General features: G+C 41.3%; 1 protein-coding gene across 3 annotated transcripts in view; it reads right to left on the reverse strand.

Moving 5' to 3' along the window:
* LOC124794863 (tyrosine-protein kinase transmembrane receptor Ror-like) overlaps positions 1 to 14942 on the reverse strand; it is a 659017-nt gene that overhangs the window by 405470 nt on the left and 238605 nt on the right. The window contains exon 1 of one of the 3 annotated variants that reach the window (XM_047258538.1): positions 12031 to 12098. The exons of the other annotated variants lie outside the window; for them this stretch is intronic. The gene's annotated coding sequence lies outside the window, so the exon portion shown is untranslated. Of the gene's footprint in view, positions 1 to 12030; positions 12099 to 14942 lie in introns of those variants that run through there. 3 annotated transcript variants of the gene reach the window in all.

Genomic DNA, 14942 nt, shown 5'->3' on the forward strand with positions numbered 1-14942 from the left:
GTCTCTCCATGTTCCAGAATACCACCTCAGAACCTGCACTTGCGTTTTAGGCTGCATTCTCCATTTACATCCGGTGCTGAGGTGCTATTCCAGAACATGGAGTGCTTCGGCAATTCTATTCGTGTTTAAGGTGGAATTTAAAAGTAGACTGGGGTGACAGTGAGAATTTGTATCGGGGAGGGAGGCGTGCCAGGGTAATTCGTGCACTTGTGTGAACCGCTGTGCCACATTGGCTTAGTGGCTAACGCAGCTGCTTAGTAAGCAGGAGACCCGGGTTCGATTTCCATTCTTCGTGCAGATTCTCCCTCGCCGATTCATTCTATATACATAAAATTCCAAGATTTGTCCCCTATAATGGGATCATCTTGTATACTTCATCCCAGTTCTGGTATCTAGGATGTCAAGGACCAGCTACAATACATGTGGTCATTTTTCTCAGGATAGTGTAGAACAACATTATGACAGAATTCCCAACAGGAATCAATCCTAAAACAAAGGAAGTAGGTTATAGTACACTTGTTCGCCATCTGCTTGAATATTGTTCATCAGTGTGGGACCCGTACCAGACAGGGTTGATAGAAGACATAGAGAAGATCCAACGGAGAGCAGCGCGCTTCGTTACAGGATCATTTAGTAATCGCGAAAGCATTACGGAGATGATAGATAAACTCCAGTGGAAGACGCTGCAGGAGAGACGCTCAGTAGCTCGGTACGGGCTTTTGTTGAAGTTTCGAGAACATACCTTCACCAAGGAGTCAAGCAGTATATTGCTCCCTCCTACGTATATCTCGCGAAGAGACCATGAGGATAAAATCAGAGAGATTAGAGCCTACACAGAGGCATACCGACAATCTTTCTTTCCACGAACAATACGAGACTGGAATAGAAGGGAGAACCGATAGAGGTACTCAGGGTACCCTCCGCCACACACCGTCAGGTGGCTTGCGGAGTATGGATGTAGATGTAGATGTAGATGTATACGTCCAGGTCAGAGGAGGGTGCAAAATGATACTGGTAAGCGGGCTCATACTGCCATGTTCTTTGTTAATTTTACTCTATTTAAAATCACACACCTTCCCAATCCGCGTACCGTCCCACCGCGCGAAGGTGCATTTCGTTTCCTCCTCCATCTCTGGATACTTCAATTTCTTTTTATCAAACAGTGCAAATTGGCCACCTGAACAATACCACTGGAATATCAAAGCCATCGGACGAAAGTAAATCCGCTGTTACTTTGTATTCCTGTCGAAAATACGGTTAATAGGACCTTTCTAGGGGACCATGTCTAAAAGTTTTGCCAACTACCTTTACACTGGTTAAGAGGAATGCTTTTGTTCTGCGGTTGTGGAGAGGGAAACGAGCGCTAGCAGTAGCTTTGCCGATCGCTGCCAATTTCAATAACATCCTTGTGTTTAGAACTAAGTGACTGCATCACTTTAGATTATGCACCAACATTACGGTCATCCATGCAAGTGGCTTCATTGGAGCGAATTTGTGTGTCAAAAATAGCAACTTGATGAGGACACCTGTAAGAGTGGCCAAAACGTTAGTTCGTAAAGATAATTCGTAACAGAAGCAACTTCTGAAGTCTAGCAACTAGCGCAACTGCCTAATAAGTAGGAGGCCCGGATTCGATTCCCAGCCTTGGTACAGATTTTACCCCGCCGCCTTAGTCTATATACATAAAATTCTAAGACTTGTCCCCTGTAATGGGATCATCTTGTACATCAACTACGTTCCAGTGTCGGTATCTAATTAAAAATATCCTAGGTTTCCATCTGAGGTAGGCCCGTGATCGTGCGTGATTGTGAGGTCGTGTGAGTAGCGTCCACCATACACTTTGTCTTTTACCACTGACCCGTTATGCAGCTCTTGCGCGGACTTGTAAATCGCTTAAATTTCTGTAAAACAGAAATCATGTTGTCTCTGGTATGCACGAGTCTTTCACTGGCAGTTCTACATTACCGTAGATCTCCGCGCGCTGATGAATACATCAGTTTTAAACACTTTCCGAAACTGCGACACTCACTGATTAAATACAAAGTAATACTACCGGTGTGAAGTGTACGAGTAACGGTGGATGTACTCTATATCGGTTACCAGCCTTCAGCAAAGTAAGTGATGTGAATGGGCTGCCACCACGAGGCCTCATGAACAGCCCGTTTTCTTTTCGAGGATTCTTTCCACTGTTATAATGGATGTTATGTTATTTTCTATAAGTGACTATATAACAATCCATTTTGGTAGGAACCCAAGAAATGGAATTGAGCTGCTTTCATCACAGTTCCAGAATCTCATCTATCCTGGATTTTTAATCTCTTCCTACAGTAGGTAGCTTGGGATCTTCTGTCAACTTCACCGTATCAGAATCCTCCCCCTTTCGCCGCCGCTGCTGTAGAGATTTTTAAGAAAGGTTGAAGATTATTCAAGATTACACAGAATACGTAACGAAGACACACGGGCAGAACTTAATGTTGACAATATTGGGTGAAGACTGAACGCTTACAGAAGAAAATGGAAAGGACACATCAACAGAATAAATGAAGACAGATTGCTCAAACTGTATAGCGGTGATGCGTGATATTCCATTATACACTCTGTGAGGGCGACGCGTGGTGGACGGAAAGCGCTGGAATTATGAGAGTCTCTCAAAGCGTGCTGTTGATTCTGACAGGGACAAATTACATGAGGGTGAAGGCAGACATAAGAATAATCGCTCAAGCAGCGTGCGTTCTTCTATTATTTTTTCGGAAAAATTGATTGCAACGGATAGTGAAAGAAATAAAAGACAAGAATTTCAGTAATAAAATCACTTCGGAAACGCCTCACTTCATTCCACGGAAAATTAAGAAGAATGAAGAACGAGAGAGAACCTAGAAATAAGCATCATCCCTTTATCAGCTGCATTTTCGATTAGGTGTAATAACGAGAACAAGAAGTTAATATTTGTTTTGTGATCTTTGGTATATGTAGCAGCTGGTCGCCAAATTATTTGCTGGCTGCAAGAAGTTCGCCCTCGGAAGAAACGCGTAGCCGACTTACAGTTCTTAATGAAGCGAAACACGACTTGTGAACATAATTAATTGCTAAGAGTCTGCTTAATGAATTCTCATTAGCGCCTCTCAAAGAAAGACACTGTACTCTAACGGCGTGATGCAATGTCCTCTCTGAAATTTTGCCACGACCAACCTACGCATTTTGCAGGCTATGTTATACATTGGTGCATAAGGCATGGTGTGTGTGTGAAATCTTATGGGACTTAACTGCTAAGGTCATCAGTCCCTAAGCTTACACACTACTTAACCTAAATTATCCTAAGGACAAACTCACGTATCCATGCCCGAGGGAGGACTCGAACCTCCACCGGGACCAGCCGAGCAGCCTATGACTGCAGCGCCTAGACCGCTCGACTAATCCCGCGCGGCAGTGCATAAACCAAGGAAGGTCTACGCACATTGAGAAATGAGGGTACAAACATGAAGTCCACATAAGTACATCCTGGAGAAGACTGAAAACCATGTCACTGCAGATAAACAAAGAACTAAATTCTTACAGGGAATCCGTTTCTACAATTTTAAGTAGTAATTGTATACTATGGTACAATGAGCAAAGAAACCAAGTTATTGATCTAATAATCATGATGCACTCAAAGAAAAGTAAACATTGCTCATAGATTAGGCCTTACTCCTGTTCCGACTGGTCGAATGCTACATGCGTGATCAGCATGTCCCCAGCAACTCTAGACGCTATTACCAGTAGATCAATTCTGATGATAATGCCGCTGGTTTATTCAAACAGCTTCTCGTTTGGCTCCATGAAGCTGAATGGACCCTCAGACCTCCAATCCTCAGAAAAAGTCTGAGGAGTTACCAGGAATCGAAACCTGGTCCTTCCGCAACAAAGGCAACGACCTTAACCGTATTTTTTAATTTTTTCTGCCCAGTTACGAAGTTAGTTTTTAAGTGATCATCATCAGCATCATCATTATTAGGTATTTCACACACACACGGACGGATAAAATATCTTTACAAGCATTACGGTCTTTAAATTGTACGCATTCACGCTTCCCCTGCAGGTTTTCAATTTATCAAACTACTATCAGCTCGTCGTCTAGTCGTTTTATAACCGCATATCTGCGTCTATACATCAAGCAACCGTACGGTGTATGGCAGAGGGTACAATGTACGACTATTAGCCATTTCCTTTCCTGTTCCACTCGCAAATGTAGCCAAGGACGAAGGACTGCCCTGATTTCTCTTGTCTTTACGGTCCTTATGCAAAATGTACGTTGGCGGCAGTAGAATCGTTCTGCATTCAGCTGCAGATGCCGATTCTCTAAGTATTCTTGACAGTGTTTTCCGAGAGGAATGTCATATTCTCTCTTGCGGTTCTGCCTTCACTGATTTCACGAAGTATCTCCGTAACACTATCGTGTTGATTCAAACTACCAGTAACAAATCTAGCAGCACGCCTTTGATTCGTTTCGATGTCTTCCTTTCATGAGACCTTTCGGATGTCCCAGACACACAAGCAATAGAAGTGTTTTATACGCGGTCTCCTTTGTAGATGAGCTACACTTTCCTAAAGCTCTCCAAATAAGCCGAAGTTGACCATTCGTCTTACCTAATGCCGTTCTTACGTGCTCGTCCATTTCATATCGCTTTGCAGTGGTACGCCTGGATATTTAATCTATGTTCCTTTGTCCTGCATCACGTCACTGTTACTGTATTTCACTTTACACTGATGAGCCAAACCATTACGACCACCTGATTAATAGTGTTTTCGTTCGTCTTTGGAACGAAATATACCACTGATTCTGCATATCAGGGATCCGACAGTTTGCTGGTATGTTCGTGTGGGTATGTGGCATTAGATGTCTATACGCAGGTCGTGTAATTCGCGTAAATAACGGGCCGCTGATTTGAGTGCATGGTGACGGCGTCCGATAGTGACCCAGACAGGTTCCATAGAATTTACATCAGACGAATTTGGTGGCCGAGATATCAACGTGAGGTCACTATAAGCCGGCCGATGTGGCCGAGCAGTTCTAGACGCTGCAGTCTGGAACCGTAGCGGTCGCAGGTTCGAATCCTTCCTCGGGCATGGATGTATGTGATGTCCTTAGGTTAGTTTGGTTTAAGTAGTTCTAAGTTCTAGAGTACTGATCACCTCAGAAGTTGAGTCTCATAGTGCTCAGAGCTACTTGAACCATTTTTAGGTCACTATAACGCTCCTCAAACCGCTGTAGCTCAGTTATACTGCTGAAAGATGACATCGCCGTCGGGGAAGACATCAGGCATGAAGGGATGCAGGTGGTTCGCAGCTGTCAGCGTGTCTTCGATTACTAACACAGGTCCCATACAAACGCAGGAGAATGTCTACTGATCCGCCGTTCACTCCGATGGCGGAGACGACTATCGAACTATTGTAGCAAAAATGTGATTCACCCGAAAAGCCGATACGTTTTCATTGATCAGCAGTCAAATCCCGATGGTTCCGTGCGCACTGCAGTCATAATTGGCAATTCCGTTGGGTCAACATGTGAACACGTATAGGCACTCTGCTGCGGAGCTCCATTTCAACGATGTACGGTGTACTCCGGAACACTTGTGTGTGCACCAGCAGTGAGCTCTTTCGGCAGAGGTGCCACAGATCTTCACCTATCCTACTTTCCAGAGCCGACAAGTCTCTGAATCCCACGTTTTGTGGAGTGACGCTAGGGGGGAGGTTTACAGTAAGAGAAGCTTGCACAGAATAGAGTAGTGACGTCCAAACATTTTGCGCGTAGTGGTAGTTTCACTGTCCTTCTACCTCTTACCGTGGGTGCTCACGACAGTAGCACATGAACATTCGACAAGCGTCGCAGTTTGGAGATAATCGTTCACAGGCCCTGAGTGATGATAATCTGTCCTTTGTCAGAGTCGCTTATCTCAGTGGATTTTCCCATCCAAAACCCATATCTTCGTTAGTTATCACCCGTTCGTATCTACACTGCTTACATACGTGTCTGCTCCTTTTGTTACCGCGTCACTTGCTCGCAACGCTACCAGGCGGTACCCAACGCCGCGGTATGGAGTGCTCATAATTTTTTGACTGATCAGTGCATAATCCAGATTCTTCGACCTATCTACTATACATCTGTCTGTGGTACACCGGATGTTGTCCTTGAAATCCTAAGTAAAGTCCGAATCTTAGAAATAGTATACTTCCTGCCACTAATGACAGTAATGAACTGAGATTAGTTTTCACACTGCAGGGTGCCAGGGCCGAAGGGCAAGGTCTCACACTAAGGAAATACAACAAATCTTCACGTTAGTCTGTACTGCTGAGTCAGTGCGACACGTTCCCGCCACATTATAAGAATCTTTTTATAAATATATTGAAATATTATTCCATAATTACATCGGATAATTTACGAGACGGAAGGATGGCATTCAGCTGGGGACGCCTCATGATTATCGTTTCAAAGGTAATTTGCATTCCCTCGGAAATTACATTGGAAACCAATGTATGAAATCTGTAAGCACTGTACGTTACAACTCTTTAATGTATCTGCCACAACATATCATAATACAATGGAATGAGTAGTGCGTACTGAAGATGGCTGGCTCTGAGCACTATGGGACTTAACTTCTGAGGTTATCAGTCCCCTAGAACTTAGAACTACTTAAACCTAACTAACGTAAGGACATCACACACATCCATGCTCGAGGCAGGATTCGAACCTGCGGCCGTAGCGGTCGCGCGGTTCCAGACAGTAGCGCCTAGAACCGCTCGGCCACTGCGGCCGGCGTACTGAAGATGCTACAGCAGTACCGAAATATGGTTTTATGAAACGAAATCGAATTATAATAAATGAAAAGCACTAGTTTGCTTTTGTTCTACGGTATTAATTTGTTGTGTTAAGTAGTTTTCGTCTTACAAGGCCATCATCAGACATTTACCGACTGTCGCCAAAGAGCTTCTAATGCTTGTAAACGACATTGGGAAAGAAGTTACACAACTAGATTGAAGCACAAAGGCCCAGTAAATGACATTTTTGACAGTGTGGTGGTGATGCAATGTAAAAAGTAAAAAGCTGAACGATGAATAAAGTGAGTAAGCAGGAAAACCTTAACACAAAACTGGAAAAGCATGCCTACATAACATTTTATATTAATAAACAAAACAAAAAAATTAAAAAAAGATTAGTACTTGGCAAGGAGACTTCAAGAGGTATAAAACATGGATAATTGTACATAAACCAATCAAAAGAAAGAATTGTCAATTGTAACTACAGAATGTCTTAAGAACTTGAACAATATCAATAAGGTCAACAGAAATGAATATATGCAGCAAATGGAGGAATGTGAGGAAACATACAGTAAATACCATCTTTGAGAGTGTGGTGGTACTGTACATCAAAAAGTAAAAAGCTAGACAATACACAAATATAAAGGAAGCAAACAGGAAAAAACGTTAACACCATACTCAAACACTGCGTCTATGTGACGGTTTGAACCAAATAACATAAAAATAGTGATTCACGAGACAAGTTCAAGCGGTATTAAACATGTAAAGTCTTGTCGAGCACTGTTTTTATTTTACTTGATTCATTTATTTAATGCAAACTGTTAAATGGGCACAGTTTTTGAAGATTGTGTTAATGTTTTTCCTGTTTAATCCCTTTACATTTGTTTATTGTTCAACATTTTTACTTTTTCATTACATTACTAACATACTGTCAAATATGTCATGTCATTTAATTAGCGTTTGTGCTTCAATCTAAATGTGTAATTTCTTTTGCGATGTCGTTTACAAGCACTATAACTTCAATGGGGACAGTAGTTAGTAAACGTCTGATGATGGTCTTGCAAGCCGAAAATCGGTTAACACAATAAGTTAGCACTGTAGAACAAAAGCACACTAGCGCTTTTCATTTATTATAATGTTGTTCTACCAAGAACCGACGGAAGATCCAGTTAACATGAATCGAATTATATTTTACTAAGGGGTGATTCGCTTTATAAAAATATTTTAGTAATGATTGTAACTGCTGCCAACTGCCAGAGATGACAGAAGACGAACTCAGGACTACAGTGATTGTGGACCTACAGGTGGTTGAGCCCACTGTCATATGGTTTGTGGTACAAGCAAAAAACATCACAAAGCGTCACAGATAACGCTGAGAAAATTTCTGTGGGAATGAGATGTTTTGCCAGGCCGTCCGTATGTACAGCGCCCCAGCGCCCCCCCCCCCCCCCCCGCCCACTCCCAGTACCAATCCCCAGTTTAGTTAGTTTGGTTCATAGCTGTCCCTCTGGTGCCACGCATTTTGTAGGCGTTCCCTGCATACAAAGCCTTAGCGAGGCCGCATCTGAGCCGTAGCGCACTAGCTCTTGTAACGCTGATAGCGCGTCCTACACTGCCGGTGGAGTATTACGCGACGCATCAAGTAAATCTCTTCCTACTCAGACAGCCTACTTTCACCGCCTGTGGCCGTTCAAGAGTATTTCCGTGCCACTAGGCTCATTTTTGTTGACGACGTACCACAACCACGTGAGTAATGACGTCACTGGCGAGACAATTTAAAAACATCAACATCAGATGCCCAAGAGGTAAATTTTAGGCTAACGTTCCAGTTCTATTCAAATGTAGCAGTGGGTGAGGACAGCGGGCTTCTTTTGTGGACGTAGTAGAAGAGTTAGAAGTTAGAGCTGAGCCCAACAGTCGCCTAGATGGGTGCTGGCAGCCAAGGTCTCGCACTCCTCGTCGCATAAAAACCATTTCTGAGACGCGTAATACCACTACATCATAGAAATGTGGGACTTCACAGACTTCTCGTAACTTCTGCCAGACTGTGGCGTAGCTTGCTTGGTCAAAGGTCACTGTGACTATAAAGAGCAATATGAAAACTCTGCCCATTCAACGATACGCTAGATAACCTTGCTACTGGAGACGGACTACAAGCTACTGGAGACGGAATACAAATTTCAGTAGGAGGATTAAGAAAGGTTCATTTTAAGTTGGGAGTTAATTTTATCGCTACTTTTGTACAGCTTGCATCACTCAGAGACAAGTTACGAAATAGGAATGAAAGTGAGACAGCATAGCTTTTCTGTCTGAAAGTACGAAAGACTTCAACGAGGACTGAATCTACATCTACACGTCCATCAACATGCATACTCTGCAAGCCACCATACAGTTGCATGGCGGAGGGTACCACGTACTACTATCTGTCATTTCCTCTCCTGTTCCATGGCAAAAAGATCGAGGGGAAAACGACTGTATATAATCGTCCATACGATCCTTAATTTGTTTTACTTTATCTTTGTGGTTCTTACGTGACATATGCGTTGGTGGCTGAGGAATCTATCTGCAGACGGCCTCAAACGCCGGTTCTCTAAATTTCCGCAATAGTGCCTCGCGAAAAGAGCCTCGTCTTCCCTCCAGAAATTCCCATTTGAGTTCACGAAGAATCTCCGTAATACTCCGAGTTGTTCGAGCCTACAGGTAACAAATGTAGCAGCACGCATCTGAACTTCTTCGATGTCTTTCTTTAGTCCGACCTGGAGGCGATTCCAAACTCTAGAGCAATGTTCAAGAATGGGTCGCACTGGCGTCGTATACGCCGTCTGCTTTATAGATGAGCTATACTTTCCCAAAATTCACCCTCCTTACTTCGACCGTATTGTCACCTAAGAATTGCTTCACGTGAAGATGGAAGTTCAGTTGTATTGCTAAAGGAAATGAACGGTAGGGTTTAATGCCCCATCGACTACGAGTCCGCTAGATACGTAGCACAAGCAGTAATTGGGGAGGACTACAGATTAATACCTGCCGTGACCTTCCGAAAGGAACCCTCCTGTATTTCACCTTCATCGTTTTAGAGAAATCATTGAAAAGAGGACTACAATATTCTAGTCGCAATTTAGATGTACGATCCTTCCAAATGCGAGTGCAGTGTCAGGCAAACCCATGATCGCCCAGAATAAAAAGAAAGCAAAAAAAAAAAAAAAAAATCTGTGGGGAAAGAGGCCGCACTGCTGAAGACGATCAGTCTTGTGGAGGTCTATGTTGAGACGACAAAGAGTACTTTAACACAGTTTTGTCAGGTCGCTTTCTTCTCTGTCTGTCTGTTTGGTACAAATTTTGCAGTCGACGTTAAACTAACCTTCCGATGAGCTCCAGACCTGAAATTTTAAACATAGTTCAGAACGGAATGACAAAGCGATTCCGCGATAGTAAGAACCACGAACCTCAAATAGGGGAGAGAACGTTACAGAAACGGGGTAGGGGGGGGGGGGGTTGAGAAATAAGCATAATGCGGAGCATGGCCTGTTCAATTGGAGTTTCTGCATGGTGGCTGTGTTTAGCAGATTGCATCATAGCCCCTACCGGCGTAATGGTGCTGTAGAAAGAGTCCAAGACAAGTCATTCGATTTATAGGACCACCTCTCTAACACCTGAAGCAATTTCTACCAAACTGGGCAATCTGGATAAAATTACTGTGACGCTAAGGCCCTCCAACCCACTACAACCTCCGCGGTTGAGGGTTGATGTGAAAAGTGGTGATACAGAAGCATACGTTAGGGACGTCTGGAGCAATTTCAACCAAACACGGCATACATATAACTCGTTTGATTACGTTTTATTGACTCGCTCTCTTGTTTGTCCGTTTGTCTATTCGGTACCAATTTTGCAGCTGATTTCGAACTAACTACCCGATGAGCTAGATACCTGAAACTCTTAACATACCTCAGAACTAGATGATAATACAATATTACTTAGCTTTTTTGTCTGGTTCGCTCGAATAACGATTGCTGAGATGCCTCCTTGTGAGCTCGAATTTCTCATTCATCTACATGGTCTTTTCGCGAGAGATACGTATGAGAAAGCAATATATTTGGTGCCTCAGATGAAGAGAAATTGAAATAAACCTGAAATTTTCCAACTGTCTTTCTTATAATGTCATCAAGATGTTTGAAAGCAGAGAATAAACATACAAATAAAAATAAATTTTTAGGGCAACAAATTTTTATATTAAATTAAAAAGTATAAAGCAATTTCTGCCAGCCCCATACAGACTCCTAATGCCATACGGATAATTCTGCAAATTTGTGGTTGTGAATTTACAATACCTATGGAAATATTTTGTAAGAATTACAATGAAATGCGTGGGTGTGTGTAGTATATAATAGTTAGTAGGTGAAATGTTGGTGCTCAATTACATATTTCACGCGCTCCACGTTTTTCGTTGTATATCTTACGAATATATTTTGTAGCTATTAAAAATTCACGATCAGAAATTTTCAGAACTATATGTATGGGGTTACGAATCTGTGCGGGACTAGGGGAAAGTGCTTTATACTTTTTAGTCCGGTATAAATACAAGTTATCCAAAAAATTATTTTTATTTAAATAATTACTTCTTTTTTAATGCCCGTACCATACTCGATATAGTGACTGAAAATCTCCTTCCTGTGAGCTCAAAGCATGTAGCCATAAATTTTTGGTATAGCCCTGGCAATTTACTGATAATCAAATAACCTACAAGAACGCAGCTTGGTAACTTTCTCGAACAACCGCCGATATTTTGACTCGTCAACATCACTTTACGGCGGGGTGGAAACATAGGTGTTTGTCGAGGAATTCGTCTTTCGAAATGTTGGCGAGGACCATACCCAGCTGTATTTTAACATCCTGTACACTAGCAGAGGCTCAGGTTGACAATTTGCGGATTCTTTGAACGCTTCTGTTCCAGTTAGTTGCTATTTGCTCTCAGACATACTTGTAGGGACATGGTATAAATTTTGCATCATATTCTTTGCCAAGAGCCATGAACGCCAGCGAATAAGATTATTCTTTTATCTGATTCGTTCAAAATGCATCGGTTTCATTTTCCATTTCGCATGGCTGAAGAGTTTTCATCAGTTGCGGAAGTTGACTGCCAACCTAAATGTGACACGATGCTGCAATCTCAACGCCGAAACTTCTGGAGCTAATACAAAATTTCACTATGATTCATTCTTGTGTCGCCTGACGACTTACTGAACAAGGTGCAATCGGTGATGCTGAGTTATCCCCGGACTTTGCAGTTCGACACGATGGTCATCCTTGATGCCTTACCTGAAACAATAAGAAACAATAATTAGTTTAAGTAAACGGTAAAGACTCAGTGCCCCTACCTAGAAGCTTTAATTTATCTGTTGCAGCCAAGAATGAGCTACAATGGATTGCAACTTTTAGAGAGATTCCATATCGATGTATGAAGGTTAGGGTAAGTAAGATTAAAGAGTGTGCCATATCAGGAAGAAGGAGAACAGAGATAAACAGGACGAAATGGACAACAACAAACTAATACAAATACACACTGACTAAGGAAAAAAATTGAAGAAACTGGACGACCAAATGGTTTGTGAAATGATTTGTCTGAAAGAAAGCAAAAAAGTAGATTAGAGATATATTTGACGTGTCATTGAATGATGCTAGAAATCCCCATGCAATGTTGGCGTAAGGAGATCACTGAGTGAAATTCCACCAGACGACTACGTTCTAGTACTCTTTAAAATTCAGATTTAAACACGGAACTCCAAATTCTCAATTGGCTCCTCAGTTGCTGCACATGAATTCGAGCATCATTCAAAGGTGCGTCAAACGTTTCTCTAATCTATCCTATTTCTCACCTTTAGACAAATCAGCCCACAGGATATTTCACCGTTTTTTGCAAAACTTACTCAATTTTGATCAGAAAGCAAGATATGGAATATGTATAGGTATCAATCGATATTTTGCTATTATTATTCCTATTATTATTGTACACCTATAAATTCTTTTTCTATTTGCTATTATCATTGTTATTTTTCTTACTGTTATTTATTAGTGGTAGTAGTGGCAATTTTATAGGTACTGCCAGTATTAACTTTATTAGTTCATATTCGGTATTATTTACCCTCATTGTTACTATAACACTCAAATCATTTTAATACTACTCGTATTTGTCATATTAAAATTGTTATTTCTTAGATAACTACGACATTAGAGAGGTACTGTATATGTGAAACCCTGTTCCGACGTAAGAGAGCATCTGATGGCCATAACCAGAGAATTTGTTAAGGTGCGTCAAACGTTTCTCTAATCTATCCTATTTCTCACCTTTAGACAAATCAGCCCACAGGATATTTCACCGTTTTTTGCAAAACTTACTCAATTTTGATCAGAAAGCAAGATATGGAATTTGTTTTTCGCACTTCATTTATATAGCTAGAAACAACTGTTTGTGGTATATTTCTATTTTTGCTCATCTTTAAATTTGTCTTAATTATCTTGATTATTATCAAGCTGTTACACTTTTTATTTTGCAAATCTAGACCTTACGCTGGTGAATTTTATACCCTATTTGTCTACATCCTACTCTTCTTTTGGCTACGAAAATTCGGAGAAAAATCCGTTGTCTAATTTCCAGGGAGTTTTGTTTTCGCTGCATTCAAACATGTGACCGGAAAGAAGCACGCTACAAGATTTTTCCTTCTTCACGGATTTCTCTAGACAAGGATACGTACATCACCTGAACGCCAATGGGGACAAATAAAGTACGACGTTAATTTTTTGTGTAGAAGTTATCTGGTAGTATCTCAAGGACTCTACAAAAATCGAGCAATTTGAATAGAGAATTAAAGTTCAGGGAGAAAACTAAAAAGTTTGCGGTTTGCAGATGACATTGTAATTCTGTCAAAGACAGCAAAGGAGCTGAAAGTGAAGTTGAACGCAGCGAGCGTATAAAACGAAAATTAAAAAAAGCAAAGCAAGGATAACGGAACGCAGTCGAATCAAACCAGGCGGCGCTGAAGTAGTTAGATTAAGGAATGAGACATTAGAAGCAGCAAATGAGTTTTGTTATTTGGGTTGTAAAACAATTTATGATGGCCGAAGTAGAGAAGATTTAAAATGTAGAACGGCAACTCCAAGAAAAGCGTTTGTGAAGATGCGTAAGTAGTTAACTTCATATAAATTTAAGTGCTGAGAAGGCTCTTCTGAAAACATTTGTCTGGAGTGTAGTCTTGTACGGAAGTTAAACTGTAAGTGGACTGCTTCTATGTTGGCAGCGCTGGGTAGCCCTTTTCATTGGATCTCTGACTGCGCTTTCTTTGTAAGAGACTCTGTGGCTGGTTGGACTCGTTGTTGGAGGTTAATCGTCAGTTGTGTTGGGGAGTTGGAAGTTAGTCGCCAGCAGTGATGGAAGTACAGATTGGCAGTTGGAAATGAACAGTCAGCAGTGTTGGATGTTAGATGTGAGAAGTTAGCATTGATGGAGATTAGAGATCTGAAGTGTTAGCGAAGGCTAACGATCTGGAAGTATCCGACTTGGATATTGAAAATTATTCATGATTTTATATTGAAAATTATTCATTATTATATATCTTTGTACTGGATGTCAATGACGATTTATATTCGTCTTTGAACTGGATGTCACGTAATTAAGGTAAAAAATACATTATTTGGTTTGCAACAAAATCTTTCCTTTGCTAACCACATGCATATTAGTAGTTAGTGGCTTTAGTAGTTAGAATCATTTAGCTGGCAGTATTGACGCTCGCTGTATTGCAGTAATTCGCGTAATGAAGATTTTTGTGAGGTAAGTGCTTAATGAAATGTATAGATTATTGTTAAGATTTCTTTTTAATCAGGGCCAGTCTTTTGAATTAATTATTTGAAGTCAGGGTGTAAAATTTTTGAGCAGTCAGATTGCGTTGCGCTAAAATATTGTGGGTCAGTGTTGATATGATAAGAAAAAGTAAAGAGAAAATAGGCTCAGTACGTTCACTTTTGCTCAGCTATTTCAGACTCAAATAACGTAGAAGTTTCATCTTCTCAGTCATTCAGCAATTTAAGTAAAGACACATACATTTAAATAAAGAAGTTTCAAAACGTGGACGATGAACAGTTCAGATAGGAGGAGAATA

This window comes from Schistocerca piceifrons, chromosome 4, assembly GCF_021461385.2.
Source record: "Schistocerca piceifrons isolate TAMUIC-IGC-003096 chromosome 4, iqSchPice1.1, whole genome shotgun sequence".
NCBI lineage: Eukaryota > Metazoa > Arthropoda > Insecta > Orthoptera > Acrididae > Schistocerca > Schistocerca piceifrons.